Below are 17347 nucleotides of genomic sequence, written 5' to 3'. Positions count from 1 at the left end.
GAGGAGCCTTTCCCTTGAATCTTTGCAAACCTTACAGAGGTGATTTCCCCCGAGGTTATTTCATTCAGTGCTGGAATATATTGAAACAGGTATAGGTTTCCTCTGTTTAGTGTATGATGGGCTCCCCTTGGGGTGAAGTGCAGTTTGAATACCAGTTCAAGCTGATCCGCAGGCTCAACTTGTGCAATTTCTCTCTGGCTAATTGGCTGTGTATCTAAGGGCTGTTGTGTTTGATCAAAGTGATAGCTGGAGTAGCCTGAATAGTCTTGGGGAAGCCTGCATGCTGGACCATTTTGCATCCACTTACTAGGCAGCTTATTTTGGAGTTGATTGTGACAATATATCTTCCTACCCGTTTTGGACGATTGCTCTTGAAGTTCATTGTTACGGTCACTCTTACTACCCTTCGATGAGTGCTGTTCCCTTTCACTATGTGGTGCTGTGCCAGATTAAACTTTAACCCATGTCTGGCGTTTCCTGGGACTGATGTACCTGGGATGCGGGTATACAGCCAATCTGCGTCCTGATTGGCACTTCTGGATACGGGGGTGTTATACGTGTATGTACTCTAATATGATGTTGGCACTTCAATGGGCAGTTGTGCTTTGAATAATAAGAGCACCAAACAAGAATGAAACTGTTTACTTAACAGAAAGACATTGTCATGAAACCTTACTGCTGTTTATCCTTCATAAACGATTATGTAAAAACAGTTCTCTGAAAAATTGTCCATATCTGCCAAGTCTGTTCGTGTGGTGTACAAAACTTTCACCCATTATCAGCATTGTAGCAAATAACATGATGCATGGTGAGAGTATTACATTTATATTTTCAAAGGGTAAAGGAGACTACAATATCTACATAAGGAAAGAAATACTTGCTTTAGTGGCCATAGTCATGCATATGCATACTATCTATTGGAGCTTTCTTCACCTGGTACTCCTCATGCACCTCGCTGCTTATAATTGGATCATTGTGTCCTTTTTTGAGAATTAGACTCAAAAGGCGATCCCTGACACTATCCCCTCATCAGGTGCTACTCCCCAGGGAGTGCTACAGGAACCAGTGTTTTCTTTGGCCTCTTCTACAAGTGTCTGTCACCACTGGTCAAGATACTGGACTTTTATCCAATTTCACTTTCAAGCTGATGACACTCACATACACATGAGGTTTAGATAAGTCTGGCACTTGCCTCATGAGGAAGTAAATCTGGATGAACCAAAACAAACCACCTGCCCCCATTCATTCAAGAAACTAAATTGATAGGTACCGGTAGTACACCAAGGAGTTACATTTTATTCTAAGCTAACTTCCATTCCAAAAGTCAACAAGATGGTTAAGTGAGTCTTCCACCACCTGCATGGTCTATGGGGTATTCATTTCTCACTGATCTACATCCACCAGATTGCAATGTTCCTTGTGGCAACAGCATCCAGACTGGCCTCCTACAAAGCCATGTAAACAGGATGCTCAGTTAGGACAATCAGCAGATTACCTAAACCTCAGAACCTTGACACATGCTCCAGCCTCACACTGTGCTCCCTGCGCCACATGGTCCTAGCTTTTAAGGCCCTGCAGTGGCTATCGATAAAGGTAAGCAGTGTTCAAATTTTAACACTGTCCACAGGGGCCTTTGGATAGGTTACCCCTAGATCACCAACCCAAGGGCTTCCAGAAAAAAGGAAAACCACTTACATGCAAGAGATCAACATCCATTAAAAAGCGTGCCACCTGACCTGCCAAAACACAAAAGGTCTGAGGGAAGAACCCTTCATCTCCGAAGTTCTTTCTTTCTTTTTTTATAAAAAAAATTGTATTGAGTTTTTGGTATTCAAACGCAGTCTTGCTCTTGAGTACAAACAGTTGGTCGCTCGAAATAGACACCAGGTGACAACATGCATTACAGCAGACAAGCACCAGTAACTAGAAAATATCACTCCGGATAGTAAACCAAAAAATAACCCCCTATGTGGGTAGATACTATTCCAATGTGTCCCACCATTTCCCCCACAGCACTCAAGTTTAGCAGGACAGCCCCAGGCCTCTAACACTGTTTTGGACGGTAATCCACAGAAAAGGCGAATGTGGGTTGTGTCTTTGGGGTGACCACGACTGTGGCTGTATCTATTTCAGGTGGAAAGGAGCTAACCTTCAGGGCCTTACCGTAGCGGGCCAGCAGCCAGGAAATTTACATTTCTCTAAATGCTGCATAGTATTCCGTGGGAACAACATCAGGCCCAGACGTTTTTCCCAATGCCATTGCTGATATTCCTGTGCCAATCGTCTCAGCTGTTAGGCAATGGTCCAGAATTAAGACTTCAGAGTGGATAGATAAGGAAGGGTCACTTCCTCTAGGAGAGGTTTTAGGGGGTGCAGAATTAAGGTGCCTGTAATAGGTCACAAACATCTGGGTTATGCTGTGAAGGGTGCATTGCAGATCCCCATGTCCGTCTGTGATCTCAGGTATCACTCTGGTCGCTCGATTTCAGGCGGCCAGCCAGTACAACAGCTTGCCGTTTTTTTCTCCACATCAGTAAGTATGAGGGATCAAAGCCCACCACAGTTGTTTTGCGGCCTTGATCAACAAAAGGCATATTTCTTCATGTACGAAGTCAAGGCAACGCCAAGTGTCCTCTTCAAAGGTTCTTTCTTAGGGATATTCCCACCACCCACAATTTAGGACTTGACGATTTCTTGAGATTCAATGCAAGGTCATTAATCCGTTTCTAAAGCCCCGATTGAGAAACGGTTGTCTTGAGGCACCACTGTCCCAGCAACACACCAGAGTACAGCCTCCATACCAACAACATGACAGCTATTTCTATTCCCACCCCACCGATTCCAGTCCCTTTTCTTAAGCACACTTTTGAAACAGCAGTAAAGCATTAGGAGTGTGGTAACAAAAACACGGAAATTATATATTAAAAAAATAAATTAAAAAAACATAGAAGCACCGGAGTGCAAAGCAGTATTGGTTGAATAGCTAGTCCTATCTGAAGGTGCCACACAATAAAAGATTACTTGGCAACTATGGATGTTAAATTCAGCCTTGCAGCCCTACACGTGTTATAGTTTTGCACAGCTATTCTGTATCAACCACCTAGAAACGTCTACAAGGCGAGTCTGTATACACACAAATAAAGAGAATGCTGCATTACCAGGAGACTCAGACTACACCAACTGCATAGGTCAAATTAACACCGAGCTATACCAGAGTGGACAGTTAGAGCTTGCTGACAAGAAAAGTCTGTAATTAACTCGCTATGAGTTACCACCTTATTGTTCGCTGCAAACCAAAGCAAACAAAAGAACAATGGCTTGCCCGGCAGCTCCGATGCACACACTGAATTAACTGGGTCACCAACATTTTGTAACCGGTTAAGCTGCTCCGCTCAGATCGTTCCTGCAGTAAATGTCGGGTATGCCTTAATAGAAAACAATTTTCTAGTGTGTACACTGAAACGTCAGGTCCGACCCCCTCTTAAAATAAACGCCTCTTCACACGACACGTGATAAAAGGTGAGTAAGCACAACCGCACATGCAACCTTATCCGCTCTCTTTTACAGTGAAACTCGTCTAAAACACAGAAAGACACTTAAAAGCCGGAATGCTCGAATATCCGAATTACAGGGAGTTTTCCACGGCCGATTCCTTAAGAAAACTAAGTGGACGTAATATTTTATGGCATCCCATACCTCCTCTCTTACAGAGCATATAGGAAAGGAGAGTCACCTAATCTTTAGTGCACGTGACAGAAGAACGTTATTGCCACCTTCAAACCTGTGCAGGCTGCATTCAGGGAAAAATCTCTTTTAAGACGCTTTGCATCCAAACCCTGGACACACAAATACTATACGACATTAAGCCCTGGAAATAGAAGGCTTTTATTTACTCAAGAATCTCATAAACTGAGCGCCAACGCATGGCAACATGAAGGGGGTGGAGTCACGAGGAGAAAGCCATAAAAAAGTAATCGGACAGGTGTAAACCTATTTATCTTTATTTTTTAAGAACTCTAGTCAAATAAATTGGCAAGGACAGAAGTGACAGGGGTGGGAATAACAGCGGTAAGATAACTTTGGTGGTTAACGGCCTTACTAGAGAGATCAGACTTTTGTCTAGTCACAGTGTTGACTCATCCTACAGTAGAATAGAGGGCTAATGTGCCTGATGCAAAGCACAATATGAAACACGCAGATTTGTGTTTTATGTAGCATAGAGATACACCTGTTACCTGCAGCTCATAAACCACACTTCTAAGGTAGCAAAGAGATCTATGAACCATCATCTAAGGTCTGCATCCAAACTGCAAGACGTAGGCTTACAACCTTGCACCCCACCCCTCCTTCAATCTCATAATTACTCCAAGACTGCTAAAAAGGTTTCAATCTCTACGTCAGGCCCATAAAATGCTTAGTGAAATGGATAATCTGTGACTCTTACAAATTGTGGCCCTCACTGTCAAACATACCATGTCTGTAAATTGGTTTAAATACTAGTATGATTCATTCGCTGTATAGTGCATGTTTATTGTGTAAAGCGTTCCAATGCCTTACATCAGGATGAGTAACACAACAAAATAAATTAAATAAAAATTCGTGTTACCTAAATAGGTATTAGCATAATTACTGGTACAGCTGACATTCCTACAGTACAGGCATCTCTATTACATGAGGAGGAGGGTGAATAAAGTCAAAACCTTGGATCCAGCTCGTAGTTTCTCTTAAGCACTTGTGAAGTGAGAACAAGTGGAGTGTCTTTCTTTCCCTCCATTGCAATCTTGGTGTTGGGCTCCAGACAGCATCCAGGTAGGATGAGACATCCGCAATAGGGGGTCTGAGGGACATAAGAGAGGCCTTTGTGTTGTACCCAGCTGAGAGTATAAATAAGAAACTCTATGCACTCCTTGCAGGCTGCGGCTCCAACGGAAGCAGACCGTGTGCAGGTGCCACTGCGAGTGCCCTAGTTTCTGCAAATAACATAAGAAAAATCTGCAGATTTTACTGGGGCTATTCAGGATCGTCCTCATTTCCTGTACTAATAATAATATTACTATAGGAAGGCAGAAGCGACAAATTAGTAGAAACAATAGTGCAACACTAGTGAAAAGTCAGGAAGCAGGACTGAAGAAGACATATAGATCGCTTACAAAGGTGTCATTTAGGAAAAAATGCAGAGCTTTATATTGGCAGGTTCTGTCATGCACGTATTTCCAGCGCTTCCTTAGTCTGTAAGGGAGAATGGCAGCACCTCTCAACAGGAATGACATGTTTACTATGCGATAGCACCAACACTTTTTAGAGCAAAGAAGGTACTCTCTAGTGACAACCTACGATTTTATGTTTCCATTTCACGTATTGGAAAAGTACAAACTAACTAATGCGTTTTAGAGAGAGAAATCATAGTGGAGACTACAAGATGGAGACTGGGGTGGTACTTGGAACCCTCGTGAAGCTGATGGGCTGTCTTAGAAAATAATCTTGGTATTTCCAAATATTGTGAAAATGAATGCAAGGTGACTAGGCACATATTTTAAAATAAGAAAACGGTTATTTCTTTTACCACTGTAACAATAATTGTTTACGGCTTTGCTGGAAGTATGGTGTCCGGTTCTGGATACATCTCCCTGCAGAACATAGCTCAAAATTTCAAGCAGTGCGGAGAAGAGCTACCGAGATGACGGCTTGCCTGCGCCCAAAAAAATAATCTTATCAAGAGATGCAAGGCGTTTAAAGATGCAAAGTAAGGAATAGAAAGGAGCTAGAGCAGAGCATTTGTAAAACACAATATAAAAACACACCAGTGAAAGAAGACAGCAAGAAGGTGAGGTTTTGGAAACGGGCCCATGAAAGAACTTGCCAATAAGTTCAGTTTGACAGAAAGGGTAGTAACTCCCTTCCAGCCGAAGGGTTGGTGCGAAATCAGTAAACAAATACAAAAACAGGAGCGATGCAGGATATTCTACTTAAGTATGATGAAATGGAGAGCCTGAAACTAAATACGGCCAAAGAACTTGATAAGCTAGTTAGGCTGGCCAAAGTTCATAAGTGGCCAGGTTCTGTGTCTAACCTAGCAGATAAAAACAGGTTGCCACATTAATTATCTATCCAAAAACAATCTCCCTTTTGTAAACAGTTTTACCCTATTTTGGGTGACGTTGCCCTTTACTTTCCTGTCGATGTCAGTCACACGTTTAAATAACAGTCCATCCTAGTGGTGACAAGCTATTATTGACACAGTATCCTCCTTAAAAGGGAAGAGCTCCAATGCACAGAATTGGGTATTCTTAGGGTACAGTTCAACTAAATTAACTAACTTATCCTCTACTGAAAAAGGAAAACAAAAAAACAAAGTCAGAGGTTTATTTTATGAGGTCCAGCTATTTTTAGATTCCACTGGATCCTTCCGGTGAGTGGACAAAGAACACCTGTTCTGTTCCCTCAGAAACTGAATTAGCAATTAAGATGCCTTTAAATCTTATTCTTGTCACATTTGCTCTGTGTCTAGAGATAGAGGTCAAAAGTCAGTTTGTCTTCTTGCAATGCAAATACTTTTTCTTGTGACTGATGAGTTTCAAGATTTTGTAAGGTGAACTGTCTGACCTATGTGAAATGAAAGGCTTTTAGTATCAGGTTTTTCCTAACACACAACGTTTATATAACTAAGTCAACTTTACAAACATTTCAAAATATATTTCAGTAGCTGTGAAAGACCATTTTTTGTACTTGTGTGTGATGAAAAAAATATTTTAATAGGTTGATAAAAAAAACACTTTACTTGGTGACGTGCAAATGATAAATATTTTCTGAAAACCAATTTTCACAGGTTATTGTTAATACATTATATAGTTTTATCAGTAAAGATGCAAGTTAGAAGGATGGTTTTTGGACAATTCTTGGAAATTTACGGTCTGTAAATGACAGTGCGCTACCACATCATGCTTTAGTAAAAGTGGGTGTTTAAACAAACTGAGAAACACTCATGTCCTGATGGCAAAGCTACTAGTAAACTAAGAGGCAAGGCATGCATGGATAATGTGTACCGTATATGTGGGATACATTTATTATACATTGAGCAAACGTTTAGTGTATTTAATCAAACAAAAAAGGATCTTTTTTACAGCAGAAATGCTGAACTCACGTATTTGAAGGTGCACTCATATGTGAGAATGAAGAAAAAGGTGACTGTAAAATACAATATTTGCCTGGGATCACACAATTTGAGACCCGTTTCCGGATCAAGTACATTACAGTTAGTTCGAGTAGCTTATTCAAGCTACTCGACCTGCAGGTCTAGCAACATTTTTAGAGGCCTGAAAGTCAATCATCTATTAATTGTACATTCACAGTAGAACGTCAAACATGACGAATATAGCTGGCCCATTTTTTAAGTGTCTTTAGTGGAAATATTCAGTTGTGCGGTTCACTGTCCCAGGAACGTACCAGTGCCATAGGGTTTTCAGTTTCTACCACAATTTGTGCCCCAGACTCAGCAATAATGGGCTGCAACAGGTAGCCCCATTGCATCTGCCAAAGTGATAAATCCTCTTTTAATACTGGTAGATTCAGACTATCAAATGTCACAAGTCCCCACTCTCTCAGATACCCCATTTTGGTTTGCTGGATATGCCTGTATCACTTCCACAATGGTTAGCAAGACTCATAGCCTTGACACACTGAAAGTGATTTTAATAAGACACCCTGCAGCCTAGTGGCCTCAGATGTTTATGTAAGAACATTCCACAAAACAGAGGACAGAATTAATGTTCTAAATTAAAAAGGGAAGAAACAGAAAGACAAACAGTGGAATGTTGCAGATCTATGCAAGCAAAAAGAACAGATTGGGGGCGGGGGGGACTTTGCATTGTTCATCTTTCCGCCCAACATCTGTTCTTTTTGCTTTTGTCATCTAAGTGGGAAGGTTATGCCCAGACGTGGGTACCTTGCTCAATGCACTACTGGATTCAGGCTAGTCTAGCTGATGAGGGGCGATACCCTGAAACGGGTCCCCAATATGCTTGTTTCCGGTCCAGTGAGGGCCTGGTTTGGCAGTTCGGGCTGAACTGCTCCCAAGGGAAGCAGGGTCAAGACTGATTTGCATATGGTTGGGTCCAAGCAGGAGTGGTGTGGTGGACAAGATAACGGTGGATTCAACCCAGATCTTGGTTACTGGGTGTGAATGTTTGCACGGTTTAACATTCCATCCATCATCTGATTTGTTGCAGCTCTAAATAAGATATCATAGGGCCCTGAGCAACTCCACTGTGTTCAATAGCACTCAACATTTAATTGCTCAAAAAAGAAATATATCATTTTGGAGGAAGCTGCAAAATCTTCGGTTTATTTGCAAAGCGGCAGGCCAAATTTCTGACTTGTAAGTCCGTCACAGAAGTGACAGTAATTCCTTAACAGGAAGAGCATCATGTGCACTTTACAGTTTCCAAATAGGTGCCAATCATTCCAAAGAAATGAATATTTTTATATGAATCCAGTTGCTGTGAACAATTTGTGTTGCTGGTTTAATTCAGAAAGTATTTTCTGAGTAGGTGTGTCTTATTCCGGGCTTTGGTGTAACTTAGTTGTGAATTTTCGGGCATAAGATATGCTTACTCATGGCTCCATGAGGAAGCTGACACAAAAAAGTACACTGTTCCTAACTCTAGGGGGACAATTAAAGTTTCAGGAGCAAGAGCCCTCACACACTCAAATGAGTGTCATGCTTCATCATCGGGAAGCTCCTCGTCAGACCGGCTGGTGCAATATCTGACGGGCTCCCCTTTCGGGGGCTCTTTGCCGGAGATCTTTTTAAATGTCACAGGTGGCTGCCGTTAAGTTCACAGAGGTCAGACACTCATTATGGCAGGAGAGTGAAAGAATTTAAGATTGATTAGAAACCCCTAAACAAATCTTAGTTTACTGGTTATACGAAAAAGGGGTAACGATCAAGATTAAAAATATACAAAAGTGGAAAAAGAGGATAATGCTCAACCACTTTGGAAAAGCCTGGAGTACTGGGAAATATCACCTAACCCCACAACTCCCAGTACTTTAATCTTGATCGTTACCCCTTTTTCGTATAACCAGTAAACTAAGATTTGTTTAGGGGTTTCTAATCAATCTTAAATTCTTTCACTCTCCTGCCATAATGAGTGTCTGACCTCTGTGAACTTAACGGCAGCCACCTGTGACATTTAAAAAGATCTCCGGCAAAGAGCCGCCGAAAGGGGAGCCTGTCAGATATTGCACCAGCCGGTCTGACGAGGAGCTTCCCGATGATGAAGCATGACACTCATTTGAGTGTGTGAGGGCTCTTGCTCCTGAAACTTTAATTGTCCCCCTAGAGTTAGGAACAGTGTACTTTTTTGTGTCAATTATCCGCATTGGGAGTACGTACACTGGACCTTTAATTCTCCCGATCCCTCTTTTTGTTGATCCATGAGGAAGCTACCCATCGAAAAAGCCTTTTGAAAAAGGCCCAATAGTCATATATAATTCACACTTAAACCTAGTATCTTAAATGGGATGAAAAGGTGTGCAGGGGAGGGGAGCCTCTAAAATGGGTAATACCAAAGAAGCATAATTAGGAATCTTTTCTGAAAGGGGTGGCCTATGTAAGTAAGGGCATAGCTTAAAACATGTTAACTAAATCTGGTGCTTGACAGAACGAGCCTCTAGACCAACGGTACTCAAAGTACAACCCGCGAGCTGCCAGCGGCCCCACGGACCTAGCTTGGCGGCCCGCGAGACGCACAACAAACGCCATATCATAATGGCCGCAGTATGTAAACTTAGAAGAGGGCCGCGGGAGCATGCGCAACAGTGGCTTCCTTGCGCATGCTCCCGTGGCCCTCCTCTATGTTTACGTACATTGTTTATGGCGTTACCCTGACAATCCTGGAAGCCAAAGCCCCATAAAAGTCAGCGCTTGCAGCTAACTTTTACGGGGCTTTGTCGTCTGCTTCCTGTCACCGGCTCCACGTCTGCTGCCCGCCTGCCTGCCTGCTGTTCTACATTTGTGGCATCTTTACAGTGCTTTGAGTCAGGTAAGGCTCTTTGGTTATTTATTTATTTGTTTTTAATGTAGTGTGTGTTACTGGGATAGGCGTGAGAGCAGATTGCGCTGTGTGTGTGTGTGTGTGTTACTGGGGTAGGGGTGAGAGCAGATGGCGCTGTGTGTGTGCGTGCTGTGTGTGTGTGTGTGTTACTGGGGTAGGGGTGAGAGCAGATGGCGCTGTGTGTGTGTGTTACTGGGGTAGGGGTGAGAGCAGATGGCGCTGTGTGCAGATGGCGCAGTGTGTGTTACTGGGGTAGGGGTGAGAGCAGATGGCGCTGTGTGCAGATGGCGCAGTGTGTGTTACTGGGGTAGGGGTGAAAGCAGATGGCGCTGTGTGTGTTACTGGGGTAGGGGTGGGAGCAGATGGCGCTGTGTGTGTTACTGGGGTAGGGGTGGGAGCAGATGGCGCTGTGTGCAGATGGCGCAGTGTGTGTTACTGGGGTAGGGGTGAGAGCAGATGGCGCTGTGTGTGTTACTGGGGTAGGGGTGGGAGCAGATGGCACTGTGTGCAGATGGCGCAGTGTGTGTTACTGGGGTAGGGGTGAGAGCAGATGGCGCTGTGTGCAGATGGCGCTGTGTGTGTTACTGGGGTAGGGGTGAGAGCAGATGGCGCTGTGTGCAGATGGCGCAGTGTGTGTTACTGGGGTAGGGGTGAGAGCAGATGGCGCTGTGTGCAGATGGCGCTGTGTGTGCATTGTTTAGCATGGTTTTGAAAAAGGGGGCAGGGTGGTTGTTCCCCCTCTAAGCCCCGCCCCCCCCGCTGTCACTTCAGTGCAGCCCTCGGCCGCAAACCATACTGCAATTTTGGCCCCCGAGAAAAAGTTTGTGAGTACCCATGCTCTAGACCAATGTCTATCTGTATGTTTTCTCTTATTGCATCCAGACATATAGCACAACAGTCATATGCCTAAATCAAGCCAGACATATTCCCACTGCTATTGCGTGTACCAATATCAGATAAACGGCAACAGTGATTTTGTTAGGAATAATTAGAATTAATGTTTCATTTCTGAAAATCGGAGATTGGATTAAACATTAAGGTATGTGGAAGGAGAAATTGTATTTGATTTAATTTCTTATGGAACCTCCCCTTCACCATGCCCTCACTCTCATTCTCGCATATGCCAACACCGTATTCTTCTCTTTAGGCAAAGTCAATAGTCAAACAGCTATACATACCTCCTTCTCCCCCTACTGCATAAGATATCAATTACAAATAGGCCTGGATGAAACGTCTGTGTAACTTTACCAGTGTGCCACATTGTGTAATTATGTTGCACTTGCAGCAACATTTTACTGCAGGACTACCAGAACACCACCAATGTCTGTCATTCCAAGCACTTCTGCTTCATTCACTGTTTTAATTGCAGAAAATGAGTCCTTTCATCCAAAACGGACGAGAGCATATTTCATACCAAATTTGCATTTTACATAGCTATGCAACGCAAACTGCGTGGATTTGCCACACACCTATTTATGACTGGCACATCTGTTACCATTGCTCTGTGAGGAGGCCAAGGATAACGAGAGCATGTAGTCTGAACACCACCACAACCAACTGACATGCATCGCCTTCTGCCTCAACCACAGAGCTCCCAATCATACCTCATCATGAGCACCCACCTACAACGCATATTCAGCTCACAATATGCAGTACACTAAAATCATATGTTGCATTAAACAACTATAAAACACAACTTCTGTAAAAAAACAAACAAATTTAGGGGAAGCAAGAGACAGTACATTATGTGAAATGCAAACAAAAACTGCATCGCTTACATAGGTTACCTTAAGATTTCAGGGTTTAGAAATCAAATAGTGCTTTAGCCTGTAAAGTTAAGTACATGAATAAATTCCAAAGTCCGGCCTTACTTAATCCGGAAGACGTACCTCCTGGTATGAAAAGCTTTATGAATTGAGCCAATCAATCAATGTATTTCACACGTACATCCGAATTGGTTCATGAAGGCGCATGCCAACATAATTAGAAAAATTAACTCTGTTTCTACGGTGTTCAGAAAATAATGCAAAGCACATCAGCAGATCACGTATCTACATTCCACACAAAATTATATATTTGAAGATTACGTGTACCACACTGCGATGTGAGCACATCAGTGGCAACACTTTCGAACTCTTCGAGTGGTTTCATGTGACAGCATGATAGACCGTTTCACAAAGTTATTTAAAGACATTGTAATTGGGGAAAAAACGCTATAATGAGGTGCTGGAAATACGATGATACTGCGTGCTCCAAAGCTGTGACTCAGATCTAGTCACAGAATGTAATTTTTAGTTGTACTCAGCTGATCCATACGAAAAGAAATTTAGATCAAGTGAATTTTTATCATCTTATATATACAGTGCACAGTAGAGCAAACGAAACAAGATCTCCATGTCTTCACATGAAGACGCAGACCTCAGCTGCCAACATGTCCAAGCCACATCATCACCAAACCAATCCAAGCTAGACCTCGATGTGTTGCCCTCCTGTGGTCCATAAAACGCGCTACACGGTGCTCGCGGCGTTTAAACAGAAAGATTTAGCAATAATGCAGAAGCAACGAGCTTCTCTAGAAAAGAGCCAGGGTGATCTCGCTACGGCCACACATCCCTGCGCCAAGGACCACACAAAACAAGGTGCTGTTAGTGTTGTCATTAGAATAGAATAGAAGAGCTAATGCGGCCACGACACAACAGAGGAGCGGCAGCTTGAACGAGAAAACTACGCTCGGACGTAGATCCCAAAAAAGACAGAATAGCGAATGACACTCTACATTTACCTGTAAAAACGATACTTACACGGACCGTCCGTCTAACCAACTTCATATCCGTTCTACGTCGCTGTTCGTTTTAACGGATATCATTCGTCTCTAATTCAGGGCTTCAGCGTCACATAACAACCAATCCCAGGGCTGCGCTTAGCCTGGAAGTGGGCGGTACTCACAATGTGTAAAATTATCTATGAGTGGAGCATTCTCAGCCAAGTCCAGGAATCCGAAGTGCCGATTGGCTGTGGAGTCCACAGGTAGCTTCGTCCGTCCTGTACTGTACAGTAGGCGGGTGCCGCCCAAGTTGGTGTGAGTGAGTGAGTGAGCGCGGCGCGACAAGGACGTTTTCTAGTCAGGCGGCAGCTGCCGCCTTTTAAGCAGCAATAGTGGTGCTGAGGGGGTGAGAGGCCAGTAAGAGAGCCCAGCGCGAGCTCGTCCCAGGGGATAGTCGTGAGCGATGGGGGGACCCTGTCGTGGTCTATGTTCTTCACTCTGCTGTGTTGGCTTTTCTGGTCCTTGATTCTGCTCCTCCGGCCTGGTCTGTATACGTGCTTGGTGAGACCGGAGCTCGTACGTTTCGGGACGCTACCCGACGTAGGCACATGTAGCGTATCTAGCATTTACGGACTTCAATAGTCCCTTTGTTATGTGGTTCACTTGACATCCTGCTGCTGCTTTCACTAAGTGGACAGGTCCCATTGCTTCCATACATGGTGCGTTATACATTGCACCCACATCCCTGAGTTTTATTGTGGGATTTATAGGGCGGGGCATCGAACCGAAGGGTTGGCAGAGCATTTTACGTTGAACGGATTAGACGGATCAACAGCTAAAGAAAACATATACAGTGTATCGTAGATAACTAGAAAGGATGATGTACACTGTGCAAAATACAACTAAACTTAAAATAATGTGAAGAGAATTAGGTCCAGTACGAGAGCGAAAAGAGCACCCAATCATAAAGCAAACATGCAGCGGATCTACTATAGTATGCGCAGAAACCGCTCCCAAATCAATAACGGGGAGTAAGGACATGGTGCCAACAAATTAATAGAAAAAAACTAAGGTAGAAAATGGCCCATTGTGGGCTAACCCGGAGTTGCGCTGGAAAGCACGCTTTAAGCAGAAGGTCACTTGGAACGAGGGATTGTTTGAAGAGTAGAGTTTTCATCTCTGCTACGAAGCCCTCAAAAGATGAGCTAGTTCCGATTGATTCTGTTTGAAATCCTCACACGCAAGAAGATGTTCCACTGTGCGCAGCAGTTTCAATTGAAGTAACACTCAGTTTATAAAATTATTAATGTGGGATTGAGATTTCAGTTTTTTTGCAAGTTGAAAGATTAGGGGCTTTGCACAGTCGGTTGTGGAGGGTTGGCAATTGAGATAGCTGGCAGTATTTAGCCAGGGTTAAACTGGCGTAAAGTCGTAATGGGGAGATCAGTAGCCACTCCACCTTCCAATGATTTAGTTTGAGGGGATGCTGTGACATCCATGATTGTTTATGTGCGAGTGACGGAGTGAGCGGTTCTATAACCTTGACTGGGAAGTAACTTTCATTTACAGTTGGACACTGGTGTCCTCGTCAAGGTGCTACAAAATGGAGTTAGGGAGGGCACCCAGTGGCTCAATGTGTAGGTTGGAAAGAGTGAAGAGACAGGGTTCACCATTGCCCAAAATAAGGAGAGCACCTTCTACTATGTAGAGTATTGTCATGTCTGTGTGATAGCCTGTTTGGTAGATTGTTGTCATAGTTTAATTGATTTAACCTTTTGCCCCACCTCCCGACAATGCTCGACTTATCATTTAGCTTCGGCCTGTGTATTACATCTTTGTTATTATAGCATCTGCAAGCTTTTGTGGTTCGACATTTATTGGGTAGATTTAATACAACTATTGTTGAATTTTCCTAGGTAATAATGGTACTGGTCAGTCATGCATTGTAGAACTTCTTAGTGTTGTCGATCCAGGACTGCTAATGTCCTATTCTGTTGAGTTCAAGATGTTGCTGCTCTCAAGATATTTTGCTTTTATGATGTAGAAAAACTCCCACTGAGGCTCAGGCCTCTCCATTTAGCACTTTCATTATCTGTACTATCAGTGCCTCGTGATTGTCACTGGATTAACTCCATTGACCCATCCAAAACCCCTTTCACTTCACCATGAATGCACTTTCTAAAAAAGAGCTATGGTTTTTTACTTTTAGAGCACACCAGACATAACTTTTGTAGTTTGAAACAAATGTTCCATTTAACTCCGATGGAGTGTGATTAAACTCTAATAATTAACATGAGAAGCTTGCAATATAATGATTAGTGAAATCGCATAGAAAATGCAAACGTTAACGCATGTGTATGAAATGTGCCCACGAGGAGTGGCCACCAATGTATTTGATGATTAATGAAATTGACTAATAATGAAATATTAATGTACTAATGTATGATTTTGTATTAGTATTAATTAAGAGTTATATGTGTTAAAATTGCTAATTAATCACTAGGCCTTAGCAGGAGTCGGGGCCTAGCGGCCCAGTTTCATATTAAATGTGTTTTTCTAACGTGCTGACTTGCTGAAGGACATGTATTCGTACTTTTCCAGAACATGGAAGATGAGTGTAACCATAGTAAAAACTTTCTCATGCGATTCGATTTGCCCAAGGAGACATTCTTGCTGAATGCAACAGTGTAATTTGCAACAGGTGCAAGGTCATTTAGACTAGGGAAAACAATGGGACTACTGACTTGAGTAACAAATGTCACTTATTCCTCACCTGACATTCTACCCGTGGAAGACGTCAATTACAGGAGCCAATAAACTACGTGAGAACTGTTATGAGGTGACAATCGTAATATGGTGACCGATGGACTATTGGAGGAAGATGACGGTGCGCCAAAACTTGCCCAATTGGAATTTGGGGGACTGTTCAACAAGATTGATATAAAATTCATGGACACAAGGAGAAATTAGCACTACCAGAGGATTACCAGCTATTGCGTGCCTTTTATATTGCCCAGCCACTTTGTTACTCTGCCCAGAGACATTGCTGCTTGAACTTTGCAAACCATCTTCACTTAATTTGCCTTGCCCGATTTATACTTTTTCTCCGTATGAGGGAGGTATTCCCTTTTGCCCTGTCTTGCTGAACTTTGCTGTGTTTCCTGGCTGATGGCGAACCAACTGATGTCCTGAGGACGAAGACTGACTCTGTATGCTGACCCATTATGGAGGGTAACTATATGATGATGAAATTGTAATTGTCTATTTGCCTTTTCTTTCTAGGTACCAACTGCTTCTTTAATAGAGACCCTAGACAGAGGTTTTCTAAATTGATGTTGCTAAATCGTTTTGCATGAAGCCCAACATGCCAATGCTAATTTGAGGTTAGTTAAGGGATTCACTACACGGACGCAAATAGACAAATGACTGAATCTATGCTTTGTTGAATAATGCGCTAATGATACTCTGCTAAAGATAGTCCATTTTGACGACGATCTATGTTCTAATATTCATGATCTTTGCTTTGATGAAATCTTATTCGAGTTTCCATATTATGGCAATGTTGATGTGCTTCTTGGTTTTGAGACCAATAAACTTGCTAGTAGAGTGTAATCAATAGGGAATAAATATCATAAATCGTACAAAACTCTGTGTGGTTATTCATAACTGAAAGGTCATGGTGTGGTTCAAGTTTATTGACGCTACTGATTACTTTGATTAATTTGCTATTGTGATTACTGATGAGGTTATTGATTACATGTTGACTAGTTATCTCGTCTTAAGGAGACTTCAATCAGGGTCAAAAGATTCATTGGCCTAAAACGAGTCCCAGAGTGAATAAATTATCTAGATTGGGACGCTTTAGCAGTTCTGGTAGCAGAGGACGGTTTAGGCCCTTTGGGGCCCTAGGACGAGGGACTATTGGTTTGGAATTGTTTTTGAAACAATGCAAATTGGAGGTATGATGTGCCCTTAAGTCCCAAATAACTTTCTCGGAGCTTGCTGAAGTGAGTTGGGTATGTTCTCGGCGTTCTAGTGATAATATGTGTGGTGTAGAATTTGTGCTTGCTCATCTTATGCATTTTATAGGTGAATTGTGAGGTTTGTGAGAATTTAGGCCAGGTAATGTTTTAGTAGGAGTGTGCGTACTCCGCAGTATGAGAGTAGGGAAGTCGGCGAACTTCATGTGAGTGTGGCGCTTTGTGCTAAAAAATTGTCCACGTGGTTGTTGGTGATGTACGGACCCGGCGTGGTCTAAGGCTCCGGAGTATATTGATAAGTGTATGAGACACTTGGTTTATGTTGTAATTTGAGCGGTTTAATAGGTCAGTCGGGCGTGGTTGACGAGTCGAGTTTGAGTCAAAGTGTGTGAGTGAAACATTCGATGGAGATTTGGCAAGTTCTAAAGTGCACTAGAACGAACCATTGACAAGTCGAGAGTAGGATTTGCGTGTCGAATTCTGCTTGCGAGTGCGGGATCTGAGAAGGAGAGAGTAGCGGCCGAGGCTTCAAGTGAAATCTCTGTAAA

The 17347-nt window shown here is 42.9% G+C and overlaps 1 protein-coding gene across 5 annotated transcripts in view; it reads right to left on the bottom strand.

The window, feature by feature from the left end:
* Positions 1 to 12967, bottom strand: part of GOLM1 (golgi membrane protein 1) — a 271355-nt gene extending 258388 nt beyond the window's left edge. For 2 of the 5 annotated variants that reach the window (XM_069229402.1, XM_069229426.1), the window contains exon 1: positions 12857 to 12967. The gene's annotated coding sequence lies outside the window, so the exon portion shown is untranslated. Of the gene's footprint in view, positions 1 to 12837 lie in introns of all 5 variants that reach the window. The other 3 variants (XM_069229418.1, XM_069229437.1, XM_069229410.1) reach the window with 2 other exon arrangements.
* Between the last annotated feature and the right edge of the window lie 4380 nt (positions 12968 to 17347).

The sequence above is a fragment of the Pleurodeles waltl genome, chromosome 1_1 (assembly GCF_031143425.1).
Source record: "Pleurodeles waltl isolate 20211129_DDA chromosome 1_1, aPleWal1.hap1.20221129, whole genome shotgun sequence".
Lineage (NCBI taxonomy): Eukaryota > Metazoa > Chordata > Amphibia > Caudata > Salamandridae > Pleurodeles > Pleurodeles waltl.
Note: the sequence above shows the minus strand (reverse complement) of the source record. Positions and strands in the feature narration are given on the sequence as shown.